The 17,725-nt window shown below is 31.1% G+C and overlaps 1 long non-coding RNA gene across 1 annotated transcript; it reads left to right on the top strand.

Annotated features, from left to right (window-relative positions):
* Positions 1–10,670: 10,670 nt before the first annotated feature.
* On the top strand, positions 10,671–15,022 carry LOC112715799 (uncharacterized). Its single transcript, XR_003159993.3, has 5 exons — positions 10,671–10,955; positions 11,033–11,131; positions 11,689–11,801; positions 14,454–14,519; positions 14,718–15,022. It is a non-coding gene; the product is annotated as an uncharacterized lncRNA (long non-coding RNA).
* The last annotated feature ends 2,703 nt before the right edge of the window (positions 15,023–17,725 follow it).

Below are 17,725 nucleotides of genomic sequence, written 5' to 3'. Positions count from 1 at the left end.
CAAGATTAAAAAAATATTTTGTTGTTATTGTGTGTAACAAAATCAATATAAACACTTACTAATATTACATAAAGATTAGTTATTTATAAATATTATTAAATTTATTTATTTTCTTAATCCTGTTGAATTAGAAACAAATTTAAAAATTTATATCCAAATTATTCTTTATCTCCATCCATAATTCTAATAGTTAAAAAAATATTTCTTCAATCTTATCTTGAACATATTTAATTTTCTTTAATTTTATTATTTTTTAAAATTATTAATTTTTATTTTTATTATATTATCTCATCATAAAAATATAGCCAAACCCCAAGACATGAATCAAAGACATTATTACGCTAAAACTAGGTCGTTACCCGGAAGCAACGCGTCGTATGGCTCGAGTACGGTGTCAAAGCAAGAGCCGATGCATCGGTGTCTGGATGTAGTGTTAAATAAGCAAGGGTTCTCGCATTTTCGTGAACGGACGAGGGTAAATAAGCTAGTTCACAAAGTAAAAGGTAAAGGTCAAAGCGACAGAATATTGAGATTTGGGACATGGAACATAGGCACTCTAACAAGAAAGTCCATGGAGGTGGTGGACACCATGACAAGAAGGAAGATTAACATTATGTGCCTACAAGAAACGAAATGGGTTGGTGCAAAGGCTAGGGAGTTGGATACTTTTGGTTTCAAACTTTGGTATACAGGAAAGGTGAAGAATAGGAATGGGGTTGGAATAATTGTGGATAAGCAGTGGAAGAAGGACGTAGTGGATGTCAAGAGGGTGGGAGATCGGATCATCTCTATCAAACTTATGGTGGAGGGAGGTGCTTTCCATGTGATTAGCGCCTATGCACCGCAAGTGGGTTCGGACGAACAACACAAGATAAGATTTTGGGAGGATCTAGAGAGTTTGGTTCAAGGCATACCTTTGGGAGATAAGATTTTCTTAGGAGGAGATTTAAATGGCCATGTTGGGAGAGAAGTGACTGGATATGGGAGTATTCACGGAGGCCATGGTTTCGGGGTGATCAATGCCGAGGGTAAAACTATTTTGGACTTTTCCTCAACCTTTGATCTTCTCATCGCAAATACATGTTTTAAAAAGAGTGACGAACATCTTATAACCTATAAGAGTGGCATGACAAGCTCTCAAATCGACTTCTTCTTGTTGAGGAGAGTCGACCGGAAATTTTGCATTAACTGTAAAATTATCCCGGAAGAGAGTTTGACAACACAACATAAGGTGCTCATCATGGATTTTCATGTTGAGCAAAAGTTGAGGAAAAGACATCATACGAAGAACCCAAGGACTAGATGGTGGCGGATGAAAGGTGAGAAACAAAGAAGATTCTTAAGACGGGTAGGAGAAGAGGCAAAGTAGGATGGGAATGGAAGCGCAGAAAAGATGTGGAGGGAGATGGCAGAAGTTATTAGAAGAACAGCAAAAGAAAGTTTTGGTGAATCTAAAGGAATATGATCAAGAGACAAGGAGTCCTGGTGGTGGAATGCGAGTATACAAGAAAAGATAAAGATAAAAAGAGAATGCTTTAAAGAGTGGTCTTTATGCCGCAATGCAGATAACTGGAAAAAATATAAGGCGGCTAAGAAAGAGACAAAAATGGCTGTAAGTGAAGCAAAAACAAGAGCATATGAGGGTCTCTACCAGTCTTTGGGCACGAAAGAAGGAGAAAAAGGTATATATAGAATCGCAAAGAGTCGGGAAAGAAGAACGAGAGATTTGGATCACGTTAAGTGCATAAAGGATAAGGATGGAGAGGTGTTGGCTCAAGAGGAAAAGATTAATGAAAGGTGTAAGAGCTACTTCTACGAGTTATTTAATGAGAGACAGAAGACTCTTCTGAGCCTTGGTCGATTATGCACAAGGGAAGAAGATCAAAACTTTGACTACTATCGAAGGATTCAAGACTTCGAGGTAAAAGAAGCTCTAAAGCAGATGAAAAATGGTAGGGCAGTAAGACCTGATAATATCCTGATTGAGGTTTGGAAGGGTCTTGGAGAAAAAGGCATTAACTGGTTAACCAAGCTTTTTAATAAGGTTTTAAGGTCAAAGAAGATGCCTGATGAGTGGAGAAAGAGCACTTTGGTACCTATCTACAAGAATAAGGGGGATATACAAAGTTGCGGAAACTATAGAGGGATTAAGCTTATGAGTCATACTATGAAGTTATGGGAAAGGGTGATAGAACGGAGGTTGAGAAAAGAGACACAAGTAACAGAGAACCAATTTGGATTTATGCCAGGAAGATCTACCACTGAAGCGATATACCTATTAAGAAGGATGATGGAGAGGTATCGTAGTAATAAAAGGATCTACATATAGTGTTTATTGATTTGGAAAAAGCATATGATAGGGTACCAAGGGAGGTCTTATGGAAGGTTTTAGAAAAGAGGAGAGTAAGGATCGCATATATTTGGGCAATTAAAGACATGTATGATAGGGCCACAACTAGTGTGAAGACTCAAGGGTGTGATGGAGGAATTCCCTATTGGTATAGGATTACACCAAGGATCATCCTTAAGTCCATACCTTTTCACATTAGTCTTGGAAGTACTCACAGAGCACATCCAAGAGCCTGTGCCATGGTGCATGCTTTTTGCCGATGATATCGTCCTTATGGGAAAGACAAATGAAGACCTAAATAAGAAGTTGGAGTTATGAAGAGAAGCTTTAGAAGTGTATGGTCTGCGCATAAGCCGTAGCAAGACAGAATATATGGAATGTAAGTTCAGTCTGAGAAGGGAAAACCCCAATATAGAGGTGAAGATTGGAGAAAACATCCTAGGAAAAGTTAAAAGTTTTAAGTATCTTGGGTGCATCATACAGGATAATAGAGAGATTGAATAGGATGTAAATCATAGGATCCAAGTAGGTTGGTCAAAATGGCGGAGTGCATCTGGTTTTATATGCGACAAAAAAGTGCCTTTAAAACTTAAAGGTAAATTCTATCGCACTGCTATAAGACCGGCTATACTATATGGTACGGAGTGTTGGGCGGATAAAGGGAGTGTGGCAGAGATGAAGATGTTGAGATGGATGAGTAGTCATACGCGATTGGATAAAATAAGGAATGAAGATATAAAGGAGAGAGTTGGAGTAGCACCCATTGTGGAAAAGATGGTTGAATCGCGTCTCAGGTGGTTTGGACATATGAGAAGAAGACCGATAGATTATCTAGTCAGGAGGGTGGATGAGATGGAAGATGGACAAAGGGCGAAAGGCAGAGGAAGACCTAAGAAGACCATCTATGAGGTGGTCAAATGAGATCTACATGTAAACGGTCTCTCTGTAAACATGATACATGGCAGAGCACAATGGCGTCGTTTGATTCATGTAGCCGACCCCACTTAGTGGGACAAGGCTTTGTTGTTGTTGTTGTTGTTGTTGTTGTTGTTGTTGTTGTTGTTGTTGTATCTCATCATATTATACACTATCATTTTCTCTTATTTTTCTTTATACATGTATAATTATTATTGTCTCTTATTAATATAATTGTTATCTTAAAAATTGGTCAAAATATAATTATCAGTTAATTTTCTTCCCTTCTTCATAAAGTTATTATTTTTTTATTTTACACATAACTTCTATTCTTATTGTCTTTTTTCTTATTCTGTTGAGTACATGTAGTACTCTTTTCTATCTTTCTTATGCTTAGTGAAAAGAATAATGATAGATATATGTATGGAGAATGATAAAAAAAAAAAAAATATATATATATATATATATATATCTAATGAAAATAAAAATTAAAAAATTTGAATGAATAATAAAACTAAAGATGATGTAAGATATTAAATATAAAATTAAAAAAAAATTTAACAATTAAAATTATGCGAAAAAAATAATTTTTTATATTTAAATTTTTATATCCGCTTCAAATTAAATAAAATTGAAAAAATAACAAATAAACAAACATTTATAAATATTTTATCTTGATCGTTACCTATAACAATAACGTAATGTTTTTAATATTATACTTAAATTAATTCAAATTTCATTATTCTATACATTAAAAAAAATAAATAACTCATAAATTTTTTATTTTTATTTTTATTTATTAATAATTTATTATTTAAAAATTTTTTTATCTCAAATGTATGATTTAAAAAACATAAAAATTAATTTTTATGATACACAATGTTTTAAAAACTGAATCAGATTAGCCATTTTAATGGGATTAATTGGTAACATGATATCTATACAATATAAAATTAATCTAATAATATCACACAATAATATTTAGGAGAAAATAATTTTATTAAATATAGCACTCTTTTAAAATAATCATAAATAATATTTATAATAATTCATTATTCATTTCTGTATATGGAAACGTTTCAAATTAACATGGGAACGGTTTCAGTTAACATGAGAGATAGGCGGTTTTAATGGGATGTTTTAATTCAAGTCACGTAATTTTAAATTGTCCATTTAAACGCGTAATTTAAAATTGTCTATTTAAATTGTAGTGATCGATTACGTAATTTAAAACTGCTATCACATTATTTTTCTAGAAATCATCTATTAGTACTAAAAAAAATAAAATTATAAAAAATTAAAAAATTTTGATAAATAAAACTTAAATAATATATAATTTAAATTTAAAAATTTTAATATAATTTGAACGATATAATTTAAACATTTTAAATAATAGAATACAAAAATAACTTTACAAAATTTTTAATATTAAATTGACAGTTTCAAATTATGTGTTTAAATGAACCGTTCAAATTATGTAACTTGAATTAAAATCGCCCAATAAAATCATCTATCTTCCGTATTAATTAAAACGTTCTGATTAAAATAACCATATATTGTAAAAAAAATTCCTATTCTATCTCTAATTATATAAAAATTTTTACATTAAACTTCTTCTTTTAGCTAATTCTAATAATTTCACCAACTCAAACTACACCATACTCATTTCAACACAAATTATACTCGCACAATATCACATACCTCCATTAGCTCCACACATATCAACATTCAAAATTACATAAACAATTCAACAAATTTCTTATGAATTTTATCACCAATTTCAACACCAAATCATCAATCTTATTCCTTTAAATACATATACATACACATATCACAACTTCTCATCCCAGCCAATCAATAAATAATAAAAACGATGCTCAAATTTTGCACAGACAATAAATATAAAAAATTTAAAAGAAACACAGGTAAGGTGGACAGAAATTTGAGATGGCATATCTTGCTCTATAAACAAAGTTTATATAAGTTATAACTAAAATTATCCAAAAAATCTATTATATATCTCTAATTTTAGAACCAAAATGTGCCATATGTCATTTTCTCATTGCAATTGGAATCAAATCTTTTCCTCCAAAATTAAGGAATTCTCCTCTTCTCCTTACTAATTTTATAACCAAAATGTGCCATATGTCACTCTCTCATTGTAATTGAAATTAATTTTTTTTCTCCAAAATTAAAGAATTCTTCCCTCATTCTTACTAATTTTACAACCAAAATGTGCCACATGTCACTTCCTCATTGCAATTGAAATCAAATATTTCCCTCCAAAATTAAAGGCTTCTCCCCTCCTCCCTCTTCCTTTCTCTATTTCTTTCATTTCTTCGACTACTCTATTTATTTTATATATCATTATCAATATCAATATCAATGACTAATTACTGATTTAACAATCAAAATGTGCAGCCTGACATTCTTTAATTGTATTAAAATTAAAATTAAAATATTAAAATTGAAATTAAAATATACATATATTATGTATCATATATTACTATCTAATTTAATAGTCAAATGTGTCACATGACACTCTCTTATTAAAATTGAGAGAAAATATTTTTTTTCAAAACTAATAAACTCCTTTCCTAAATTCTCTCATCTACCCCTCTCCATTTTTTTTATTTTTCTCTACTATTTTTACTCTATATATAATTTATATTTTATGTTAGTAATTTGACAAATTAAAATATGTCATCCGATAGTTTTTTACAATTAAAATAAAAATTTTTCTTCCAAAATTAACAAACTCTCTCTCTCACTCTCATTCTTCATCTTTATCTTTCTCTCTCTTTTCTCTCATTCTCTATTTTTTCTATCTTTCTCTTTTATAGAAAACAAAATTAACAAAATAATATAATTTAAATAAAAAAATATTATTATTATTATTTTTATATACATAATTTTTATTTAGTTTTAAATTTTCATTACTTATCTTTCTAATCTATATTTTTATTTCTCTTCTTTCAAATATTTATTACATATAATTTGGAGAGAATACTAATGTTATAATTAAAAGTTAGAATCAAGATTCAATTGTTTTAAAAAATTAATTTTGAGTTAATTTTATAACTATCAGTATAATTTTTTTATGCTAATATCTAATTATATTTTTATATATACAGGGAGAAAAAATATTATTTTTAAATTACAAGTATAAAAATTAATTATTTCGATTTGTGTAACAGACTTAACAGTTAACACCTAACTAAATATAAAAGTATTCACATTAAATTGTTTTAGATTTTAGATAAAAATTGTTAAAATTAATTATTAATAAAAAATTATACTTTTTTATATAAAAATAATAACTAAAAATCTTATTATTTGATTTTTTATCTACAGATACTTTGGTCTTCTTAGCCAGAGACTTTTGACAATTTATGACTTTTTTCTGTAAAAGTAATTTGATTTTATAAATCTTTTATACTATGTATAATCTATACTATCAGAACAAAGTGGATCATAATTTTAAAAAATTTATATTCTGGTAATGTTATTACGGATAAAAATACTAGTTCTAAACTAAAAAAAGGCTTTATTCTTGATATTTTCAATTTTTCAATGTTAGAAAATAGAAAAAACAAAGAAAAAATCAAAAGATAATAAAAAATTCAAGACATAAGAAGAGATTAAATTGTATCTCAATTTCAAATACCTTAGGGATCGGAACAAATCCACACTTAAAGGCCCAAAAAAAATCTAAATTAAAAAATTCAAGAAGGCATAAAGAAGAAGAAAATGAAGTAGTATAAAGGAAGCCTTAAAATGACTTCAAGTTTCTCTAGGGGTGGCAATGGGTAGGGTAGGGTAGGGTTTGAACCCAACCCTAACCCTATTCGCGGGTTGAGAAATACCCAACCCTAACCCTATCCGCGCTTAACCCGCAGGTATCTGACCGTATCCGCGGGTTGACAAAAAGAAACATTATAATGACACAAATATCTCATAAATAATACAAGTAACCTTAGTTCAGTGTCTAAAAACTTTTTACACATGCTTAAGGTCCTTAGTTCAACTCTCATATTTAACATTTTTAAACATATATAACACATATTATGGGGGGTGCGAGTAGGGCGGATAGGATTGAGACTCAACCCGCACCCTACCTGCTCCGTGCCCAACCCTACCCGTAGCGGATCGGGTTGACAACCTTACCCGACCGGATTGGGTCGGGTTGGATACCCGCAGATAGGGTCCATGCTGCGAGGCCTAAGTTTCTCTATAATGAATGAAGTAGTGAGTTGCGAGCTCATTATTCAATTTTTCTAGGTCGTAAAAGAGAAAGAGAAAGAAGACTAAAGCACAAGTTAGAGAAGTATATTATTGCCTACTCTCTTTGACTAATAACCTACTCTCTTTGATTGAAATTTCTCATTGCATATGTGCATTTACAGTTTTTTACACAACGAAACACTTAAACTAATTAATGAAAAGCAAAAAGATAATATAATATTTTTAATGGTAAAAGACTTCTTGTTACGACATGTGGGCCTCATTAAAAGGGTGAAGAGTAAATATCACAACTCCTATAAAAATTTAAGTCGAGCATATTAGAAATACAATCATATTAGAGTTCACAGGTTAATCACTTGAGCCATTCACAGAACTATGAACCTTGGTAACTGATATTGTAGATTTTATTTGCTCAAAATTAGATATATTCCCAGTCAAATATTTTATGAAAGAGTCATATTAACAAAAGCAGCAAATACCTTGAATAATGGATATATCTCAAAGTTAGCTCTAAGATGAATTTATTATTAAATAACAAACTAACTGAGCAGTCCAAATCTTCTATCACTTTTGACATTTTGTATCAATAATTATAATTTCACTTCTTTAATGACATAATGACAATTACAGTTCATAATTATCAAATTAAAGAAACATTGAACATGTAATGTAATAAAATACAAAAGTGAATGATTCCTGCACTTAATGCATGCACATCAAATCAAGCTTAGTGCTTAAAGTGAGAAAAGAAAGACTTTAACCACTCAAAATTAATACTGCATGTATTCAGCACTGGACACTAAAGAATTTCAGTTCTAACACTTCCAGTGCTGTTAAAAATTACCAGTGTGCTTAATGTCAATATCAATCAAAAGGAAATGATAATCAATCAAGTTATTCGAAAATTAATCAAACATGATTAGCAGGGCTTTATATGAATTGCAACCTACATGTTGGTTACTGATTCCCATGGATCCAGATGTTGATGCACCATTGGCTAAGTTGTCCATGGAAAAATCATTTTATATTAAATTTTGAAGCTGGTGTGTATTTTCATTCATGTTAAATTTTTCACTAACTTAGTGAGACTGCTTAGTTAGAGCTTCAATTGCACAATTTGATCCTTAGTCTTTGTTGAAAAGAGTAATATCATCTTAACCCACATAAAATTAAATAAAGTAGATCAGATCATCATACAAAAAAATGTTAGAAAACTAAAAACAAACGATATAAATAACTCTAATAGGTGTGATATGATTATGTTCAGGTCACTATTTTTTCTCCCTCCTGGGCTCCACCCAATTTTCTATCTTCTATGAGGTATCATCTACCAAATTAAAAGAACAAAAAAAAAGCAACTACACAACACATTATTCTCTTTTCTAATCTGCTACATACACTTTGGAGAAAGTAGCATATCAAACTTAAACAATTGAGATATTCATCCTTAAGGCAATTTATAGAGAAATTGTATCAACTGAAAAATCTATCAGTGCTCTTAAGAGATAAAAGTGAAACTAATAATATATGGTATCTGTTCATACCCTGGGTCGAGCTGTCCGACCCGGGATGTTCTACCGACAAAGTGACCGACCTCTTCAGTTCAGGACAATCCGACCTCTTCTCAAAGAGCTCGGCCAAACTACCAGGAAAGCCCAATAAAGGGTCCAAACAGAGGAACACGACCCGAATCCAAGGGCAGCTCAAGCCTAGAGAGATGAAGGCGGTTCCCTTAAAGATAAGATGGCCTCACTCGAAGATAAAGATAAGATAAGACAACTAACTTATCTTATCTAAGGAAGGTCTTTCTACACCATTATAAATACACTGGAGCACCCAGGTATAATTCATACTCTGATTCTACTAAAAACCTGCTTAATACCCTTGCTAACTTAAGCATCGGAGTCCCTTGCAGGTACCACCACCCTCCGGTGACGAAGGATCAGCACCATCCCCAAGTCCAACAAGTCGGACACAACAGCTTCGACTAGTACAGAAGATCTCGTCCGAGATTGACCTACAGTTTCAGGTAATCCTCAGAACAGTATCCAATTTTAAAATGATGGGTTCTAGTTTATCCGTAATTTGTTGTCTAGGTGCTTGTATTTTTAAAAATACTATACCACTGGGTATTGGATTTTCCAAAATTAATGTGAAATTCACCCAATGATCAAACAAATTCTCCAAACTCAATGACATCATTTTTCTTGAAACCAAACAGATAAAAAAAAATCTGCAAAGGAAAAACAAAAGTGACCATGCATTAGCAGGAGATTAAGACGTAAAATAAAGCTAACATTAAACGCTTTCAAACCGTAGATATATGATTATTTATTAGAGAATTATCAATGAAATTTTATTTTAAGCTTTATCCATGGAATATATGTACCATCACAGGGTTCAAGAGTCATGAGATGATACATCACTTCTACATTTGATAACTACAGAAACATTGCTATTGGGAGAAAAGGGAAAACTGACATTTTAAACTCAACTCCTATCCAACTCCAATTCTTGGCATAAGGCAGCAAGCCTAAGATTGCAAAGGCAATCCCACAGTGGCAGCAAAATCTATCTAAATTAGTTCTTGCTTAGACCAGATCGATGTTCAAGTCTGAAAATATGTTAAAGTGGTATTGCCAACGAAGAAAAAGAACAAAATGTTAAGAATTGAGGATTCTTACCTAGAAAACAAACTAAAATTCATCTCTGGGCTGTTTATCAACTTTACTGAGTGAGAAAAGCCACTAAAACATATGATATATATTGCCAAAGGACAGCTCCTGCATCGAATTACAGACTGTATCATAGTCACACTTCTGATGAGGTGCAACCATTTTGTCATGCGAACAGAAAGATCATGAAAATCAGATCCATATACTGACTATTCTAAAATAATATTGCATATCAAACTTCTTACACATTAGACAGTGGGATTGTGCTAATACCTTGAAGACCGCTACAAGAAAAACACCCATTTAACCACATTTTTTTAAGCTACATTTGAAAAGCATAGCCTATTCTTAGAATAGACTACGCTTTTCTCTGTGTTTCTTTTTTTGTAGAAGAATAGAAAATACATTTGTGACATCACTTAAAAAGTGTCTCTTTAGATTGTAAAAAAATTACTTATAAAGTGTAGCCTTATCTTACTATCAATACATACAATTTTTATACAAAGACAACGCTTTTCAAGAGTAACCTAATATTTATGTTTTGGGTGCGCTTTCAGAAACGTCTTCTAATATACGCGCCAATGTATTATATACTGAACCTAACGAATATTGTTCTTCGATTCGTCAACAATTCACGCTACATGCACAAACTCGCACGCCTTCTCCTTCGATTCATCGCCGCAGCTCATCTCTTCTTCAAGGGTTTTCACCTTCGATTCGTCGCCGCTCATCTCTTCTTCACCGTCACCGCTCATCACTGCGCTCACCAAGTAAGCATTATGTGCCTCATTCTCTTCTTCTCACTCATTCTCTCACTCGCTCTGTCTCACTCGCCCTCTCTGTGTAGTGTCAAAGAAACTGTGTGCTCTCTCGCGACCCCTTCTCTGCTTTGCTATGAAGCATCAAGGTTTCTGAGGAGGCAAAGCATCGATCCCTAACAAGCGAGGTAATCGCCCGATGATGATTATGGTTTTGTGAAATTTGGGAGGTTTTGGGTTTTGATTTTAGGGTTTTAAATTAGGGGTTTTAGCTTCTATATTCTGTGTTGTTTATTTGTGGACTGCCAGATCAAACTAAAATCACCAATGTAAATTTCACCATGTATCAGCTGAATTATTATTCTTATTTTTGTTATTATTGTTTGTTGTTGATTTTTCTTGTTTAAATTTCACTTTTAGAGAGAGCAGAGTATTCTCAAGAGAGGATTACTCTTATACTTTTAAATTGCTTTGTTGATTGAATCAATAACTTGAAGTACCTATGAATTTTAAGATGGATTTTGGGAACCCAAGCTTGATTTGAGACATATGCAGTGATTGCAGTCAATTGAGTGTTCCAATTTCTGCTGAAAAGGGAGAATATATATTGTAGAATTTAGATGGACATTTTCATTTGGTAATATTATGACACTTATGCAGCTAATTTTTTAACTGTCAGTACTCTACTCTAATCTATATCTCTTATCCTTCATCGTTTATTTTCTATTTCTTCCATAAACATTAGAAGATGCGATGCAAAGAGAAGAGAAGTGCCGCAGTAGTTCGCATTCACCGTTTGCCCACTCGTTCAAGCTCTGAAGCTAGCCATCTAATTATGATTATCTTTTTCCCCTCTTGGTAAGTAGTTCGGAGCACAAAGTCTTGAAGCTAATTTTAGGTACAAATTTTTTTCAAATAATTTGTTACTCATTAGATGCATGTCTTTGTATATGAATTTATATATATATATATATATATATATATATATATATATATATATATATATATATATTCTCATGTCTTACATGTTTTAGGGAGGCTGCACTTTTTTTGCATCTTATTACTCGCCTGTAAAGACCAAATCATGCTGAATTTTATAAATGTAAAGACTATTGGTAGACTTGAGCTGTTTATGATTGTTGAAATACCTTTTCAAACCTATAATCTTTCTTTTCTTTGAAGATGTGCTTATCTATTTATGTGATTCTATGCTATATATGATTGAGTTCTCTATCAAAGGAGAGAGTCTGAGTTGGAATTTTTATTATTTACCCTTATTTGATTACACTATTCAAATTTTAATTTATGTCACTAAAGCAATGTTGCAAACCATCGGTTATCATTTGCCTTTGGATAAGTTTATATTGCCATTTAGTTATAGTAAGTAGCCCAATTATTGGGTTTGAATTGCTAGTCTAGTTTTATTGATAACTATAGATGAAATTACTGAATTGGCTACCTTTTATTCAAGTTGAACAGAGAGTAATAGAAGGGGAATAATCTAGTTCCATTGAGAAGCATTTAGTTTATGTCGAGGCAAGATTAGAAATTTCACTTACTTTCTTGACAAAGTTATAGTGGAAACAAATGCTGTCAACCTTGATTAAAATTGTTCTTCACATCTATTTCAAGCTGGTTTCTTTTCTGATTATGAACTGAATAGTAAAAAAAATTTCTGAAGTTTCATCTTTGTTTTCTTTGTGTCTGTTGGCATTTTGCTATTTCGATTTATTAAAGGTAAAGTGTAAATCTAGTTTTAAATTTATGTTTTTCTTTTCCTACTACATTGCTTTGCCAAGTTAAAGTAGATAAACTTAAGAAGAAAATGAAAGGGAGGGTACCTATTACATGGATAAAAAATTTCTTACATAGTTATAAATAGAAAACAAATTGTGTGCTGGGCTGAAAAAATAATTAATAATGCATAGAGAAATTTTAAATGGTTTTGTCTCTTGGATTAATAATTGACTATTTATCGAATAGAATAGTTGGATTGAGATCTATAATAGTGGAAGCTTCGCTTCTCGATTGTTCTTCTTATTGTTGTGCGCTTTCTATGCACACAACCTCCACTAGTTTGAACTAGTTTATTGATTAGTTTATATAAATTAGTACAAGGGTGAGTAATTAGTTATAGAGAACGATCAGATACACTTTGCTGCTAGGGAAATTAAATACCTTAGGATAGTATATATCATATATATAGATGTATAGATATAGAATCAAGGATTTTGCTTCTTTGTATATATGATATTGATATGATGTGAAGCAATCGAAGAAAATTCATAGTCCAAGCAGAAGTGCACTAAGTTTAGAAAGCGTTTCTGATTATATAGTTGCGGAACCAGAGGACTAGCATGGACCATATATATTTGTATGTTGTACATTCTGGTAAATCGACAGAGAATTAAAATTTTATATTAAATTAATGTACTAGCAAGAGATAATATAAGACCAAATTCTCTGAATAAAAAGACAATTTCAAGTCCAAAGAGAACACATTAATTTTATGTGCCAATACACAATGCATTTATTTATTTTTGGTTGTCCTAGTGTCTTGAAAATTATGGGCTCCAAAGTATATAATCCTAGCCTCTTAATACTTACTGATTTGTTAAGTATCCTTCTAAATGAAATTGTAATTATTTTTTGTCCTTTGGTTAAGAATTAGTAGCTGCTGAAATCTAATGGCATGCTTATTAAATAGTTCTACTTTATTTCAACTTATACTCAAATTTATTGGAGTTAAATCTCAATTTGGCCCCTGAAATTTAGTCTGATACTCAAAATGACCCTTACAATTTCATTGGCCCAATTAGAACCCCCAAATTTGCAATTGTGGCTCCGACTTATCCCTGCGATCATCTCCGTCACCAGAATGCTAATCTGACGTAATTACATGACATGGTGGACACTACTTAGACGACGGCGCATTGGTTTCACACCCAAACCCTTTGGAAACGATGTCATTTTAGTTTTTTGTGGGTTAAAACTCTCTTTCCACTACAATGATCATAAGTTGCAAAACATCAAGAAAATTCTTACACTACGTGGTTTCAAAGGGTTTGGGTGCAAAACTAATGTGCTATCGTTTAAGTAACGTCCACCATGTCATGCAAGTGCGCTAGATCAGCATTCCGGTGACAAAGGTGATCGCAGGGGCAAACTGGAGTCACAATTACAAATTTGGGGGTTCTAATTCGGACCAACGAAATTGTGGGGATCATTCTGAGCATCAGACCAAATTTCAGGGGACAAATTGAGATTTAACTCTATTTATTGCTATGCAAATTTCTTTATTTATTTGTTTTGGACTTTGGTTTGTTTCTTTAAACTTGATGAAATTGAAATCATATTAAGAGAACTTATAATATTTTTTGCTGGTTTTGGTCCAAAAATTCTGATGTGAAATTGGTTCTTGTAGCACTGCCATTACTTCTAGCTTTCCGTTTTCAAATTCATTTATATAAATTGAAATTTTGTTTCTGATTCAATTTTCCATCTATGTAGTCAATTCATCAACACAGAAAAAAGATTGACAATTCTTATGGATTCTGGCAGCAAAAATATTAAAAGGTAAGAGAGAAATTTCTGCTCAATCTTACTACTAATGTATGTGCCTTCTTTATCTTTGGTAGTATGTTATTTTAGAAAATTATTAAAGAAATTAAATACTAATAATAGAATCTATCATGAAGTGAAAATAGTTACATTTTAAAAGGGAATTTCCAAACTTTTGATGTGAATTTTTTTCTATCTAAACCTTTTTGGCAGGGCATGGATTATAGGAAGTCGTGGTGGTGAAGACAGAATTGTTGTAGGATATAATATTTTAGTTTTTTCGTAGAGTATTAGTAGTAAATTTTAAGTGGTCTCATATTTATTTTAATATGACTATGCTTAATTTAGTGTGAGATGTATGAATATTAGTACTTTTGGATCATTATAAATATATTTTATTTATAGATAATTTTTATTATTTAAAAAAATTTAGTATAATTATGTATTTATTTTTATTATATAATATTTAACTCATTTAATTAAAAATGTAGAATTATATATGAAATCGTATTACTAAATATTATGTTGTATAATTATTAGAATATATATATACAGAAAATAAAAAAAAAATAAAAAGACAATGAGGGACCTAAGCCTACACTTATATAGAGTAGCTATGGTTATACATAAAATAAAAAAATAATGAGGGACCTAAGGCTACACTTATATAGAGTAGCTATGGTATATAATGTGGCTATGCTTTACAGGTGATGCAGTAGCGTTGAAAAACATAGCCTATTCTGGTAAAAATGGAAGCTGAAAAGCGTAGCTTTTGGTCCTGGACAGCATCACTTGAAAAGCGCACCCTATTTCCAAATGCTAAAAGCGTAGCCCTTGCTGCTAAAAGCGTAGCCTTTGAGAATAGGCAACGGCCGAATTGGCATCCCCACTAAAGCGTTTCCGTAGTCCGAAAAGTGTAGTCTTAGTCTAAGGCATCATTTTTTTTTCACTTTTGGCTACACTTTTAAAGTGTACTTGAATGGGTGTTTTTCTTGTAGAACAGAAATCAGAACCATCACAACTATGTGTACAATAGTATTAGAAAAAAGAAACAGAACACATTACTGATGGATAATAACATAATAGGATTTTAAGTGTTTATGGTACCATAATCCAAATTAAAAAATATAAATTGTATATGAGAGAGCAAGATTTATTCAATAAATTATCAAATAAATAATTTAATATGAGAGAAAGAAATTAGTGAAACTAGAGTTGAAGAGTATTTACAACAAATTCTAGTACAACTTAATTTTTGAGGATCCACTGTGAAAAAGAAAAAAATTGTATCTAAATAATAAAATATAAAACTTAAGAACCAGTTAAAATCAATGCTTTAATAATAAAATAAAAATAAAAATAAAAACTGACACCTTTACTTTTGATAGCAACGTTGTGGCCCTTGAAGGTCCTTTTTTATTATTCGCAGAGCAAATGTACCCAAAATGGTCACATCTCACTTCTTCCCGAAATTCATGGTAAACCAAAAATTGCTTTGAGAATTCAAATGCTGCTAATAGTAATAAAAGCATAATACCAAAGAGAATTTGGTAGAAATAAAAAATAAAATTTAAGAGAAATGCAAAAATGGGAGGGAAGAACAAAAATAAATAAAAAATAAATAAATAAAAGTGAGGCAAAGTATGCTGTAAAAATTCTAAAGTATCAATAGAAGAACACTTACAATTCACAATATGTTTTTTTTTTGGGATAGGAACAATTCACAATAATACATCACTATGAAAAACGAAATTACACCAAGATATTAAAAAAAATTAACCTTATATAAAAGAGATAATTTTCTCATAATAGTGTTTATTTAACTCATTTTGTGCACTCTAATGAACTTCCTTATTCTCGAATTGATTTTGAATTTTACTTTTAAGAAAAGAAAAATATCATAAAAAAAAACATTGTTGGCAACGAATAATCAACGTAAGGGGTTATTAATTAAAAATCAACAGATAAATGTAGGAAAGATGTAGTACATTTGACACTCCTTATTCTCTTCAACTAATTAAGCTTCAAGTTCATGAAAAATTCTAGAATTTAGGCCAGCCTGAGAATTAAAATTAAAATCTAATTAAAACAAATATTAAAACAAACTTTATAAGAAAACAAACACAATGAGCTATAAAGAGGTGAGTGACTGTAATTCAACCAATGGGTACTTATTCAATTTATAAACACATCTCAATTAATTGAGAAATTTGAATTTTGAGATAGTAGCTTATTTTATTTGGGAGGAAAAAAAAAAGAAACAACCTCTGGGAATTTGAAATTGCACATTCAGCGCGAATATCAATGAACACAATATAAAACATACATAGCATACGACCTTTTAGAGTGACTAATGAACAGTGAAAATGACAAATGACAGCAGTAGGTAATTAATAGTGATCAGTGAATACTAATAGGATCCAATATATTTAATTAATTTTTAGACCCACAGAAAGTAACAAAAATATATTCACAGCAATTCAAAAAATTTTCAGACTATATATTATAACACAGTAGATTTAAGCCCCAATACCGTAAAGATCAAAAGATAAAATCCTTTTGATATAGTCACTTACCTTTGCCTCATCCTGAGGAAAAAGTAAAATCCTTTTAGTTAAACTATTAATTTTATAATGAAAAATAATTAGATTCAATTATGAAAAAACAACAAACTCCATATCAAAGATGGAATATAATAATAAACAAATTTCTTGTAACACTCTACCACACAGAGCTTTACACCTAGGATGTAAAACAGAGGTGGCGAGGCACTACGACCTCTAAAAATAAAAAATTACATATATAATATAGTGAAAAAGGTTTATAACTAGGAGCCTTTGAAGAAAAGGAGGAAACAAAAATAGTTAAATTGAAAAGCGCAACACTCCGTGTACGATAACGTAAGCAAGATAACAATATATATACTAAGAGTTCCAAAACACATGTAACAAGACTCAAGACTCGGCTCGCGAAGATAAATTGGTCCGAGCATATAGTTATACATATATAGATATATATAGGAAAAACCCAAAAGAAAACCCAAAATACAGAGTTATAAAACCTGAATCTCCAAAATCACCTCTAAGAGGAATTAATACAGATAACCAAAATAAACCCAAAAGATAAGGATATTCGCAACATCAGAAGCTTCCAACATGCTTCAGCGAGGTGTCGCCTGTCCTGCATCTGAAAACCACAAAACCCTCATGGGTAAGAACCAG

The sequence above is a fragment of the Arachis hypogaea genome, chromosome 10, assembly GCF_003086295.3.
Source record: "Arachis hypogaea cultivar Tifrunner chromosome 10, arahy.Tifrunner.gnm2.J5K5, whole genome shotgun sequence".
Taxonomy (NCBI): domain Eukaryota; kingdom Viridiplantae; phylum Streptophyta; class Magnoliopsida; order Fabales; family Fabaceae; genus Arachis; species Arachis hypogaea.
The sequence above is the reverse complement of the archived record's forward strand: the minus strand, read 5'-3'. Positions and strand labels throughout refer to the sequence as shown.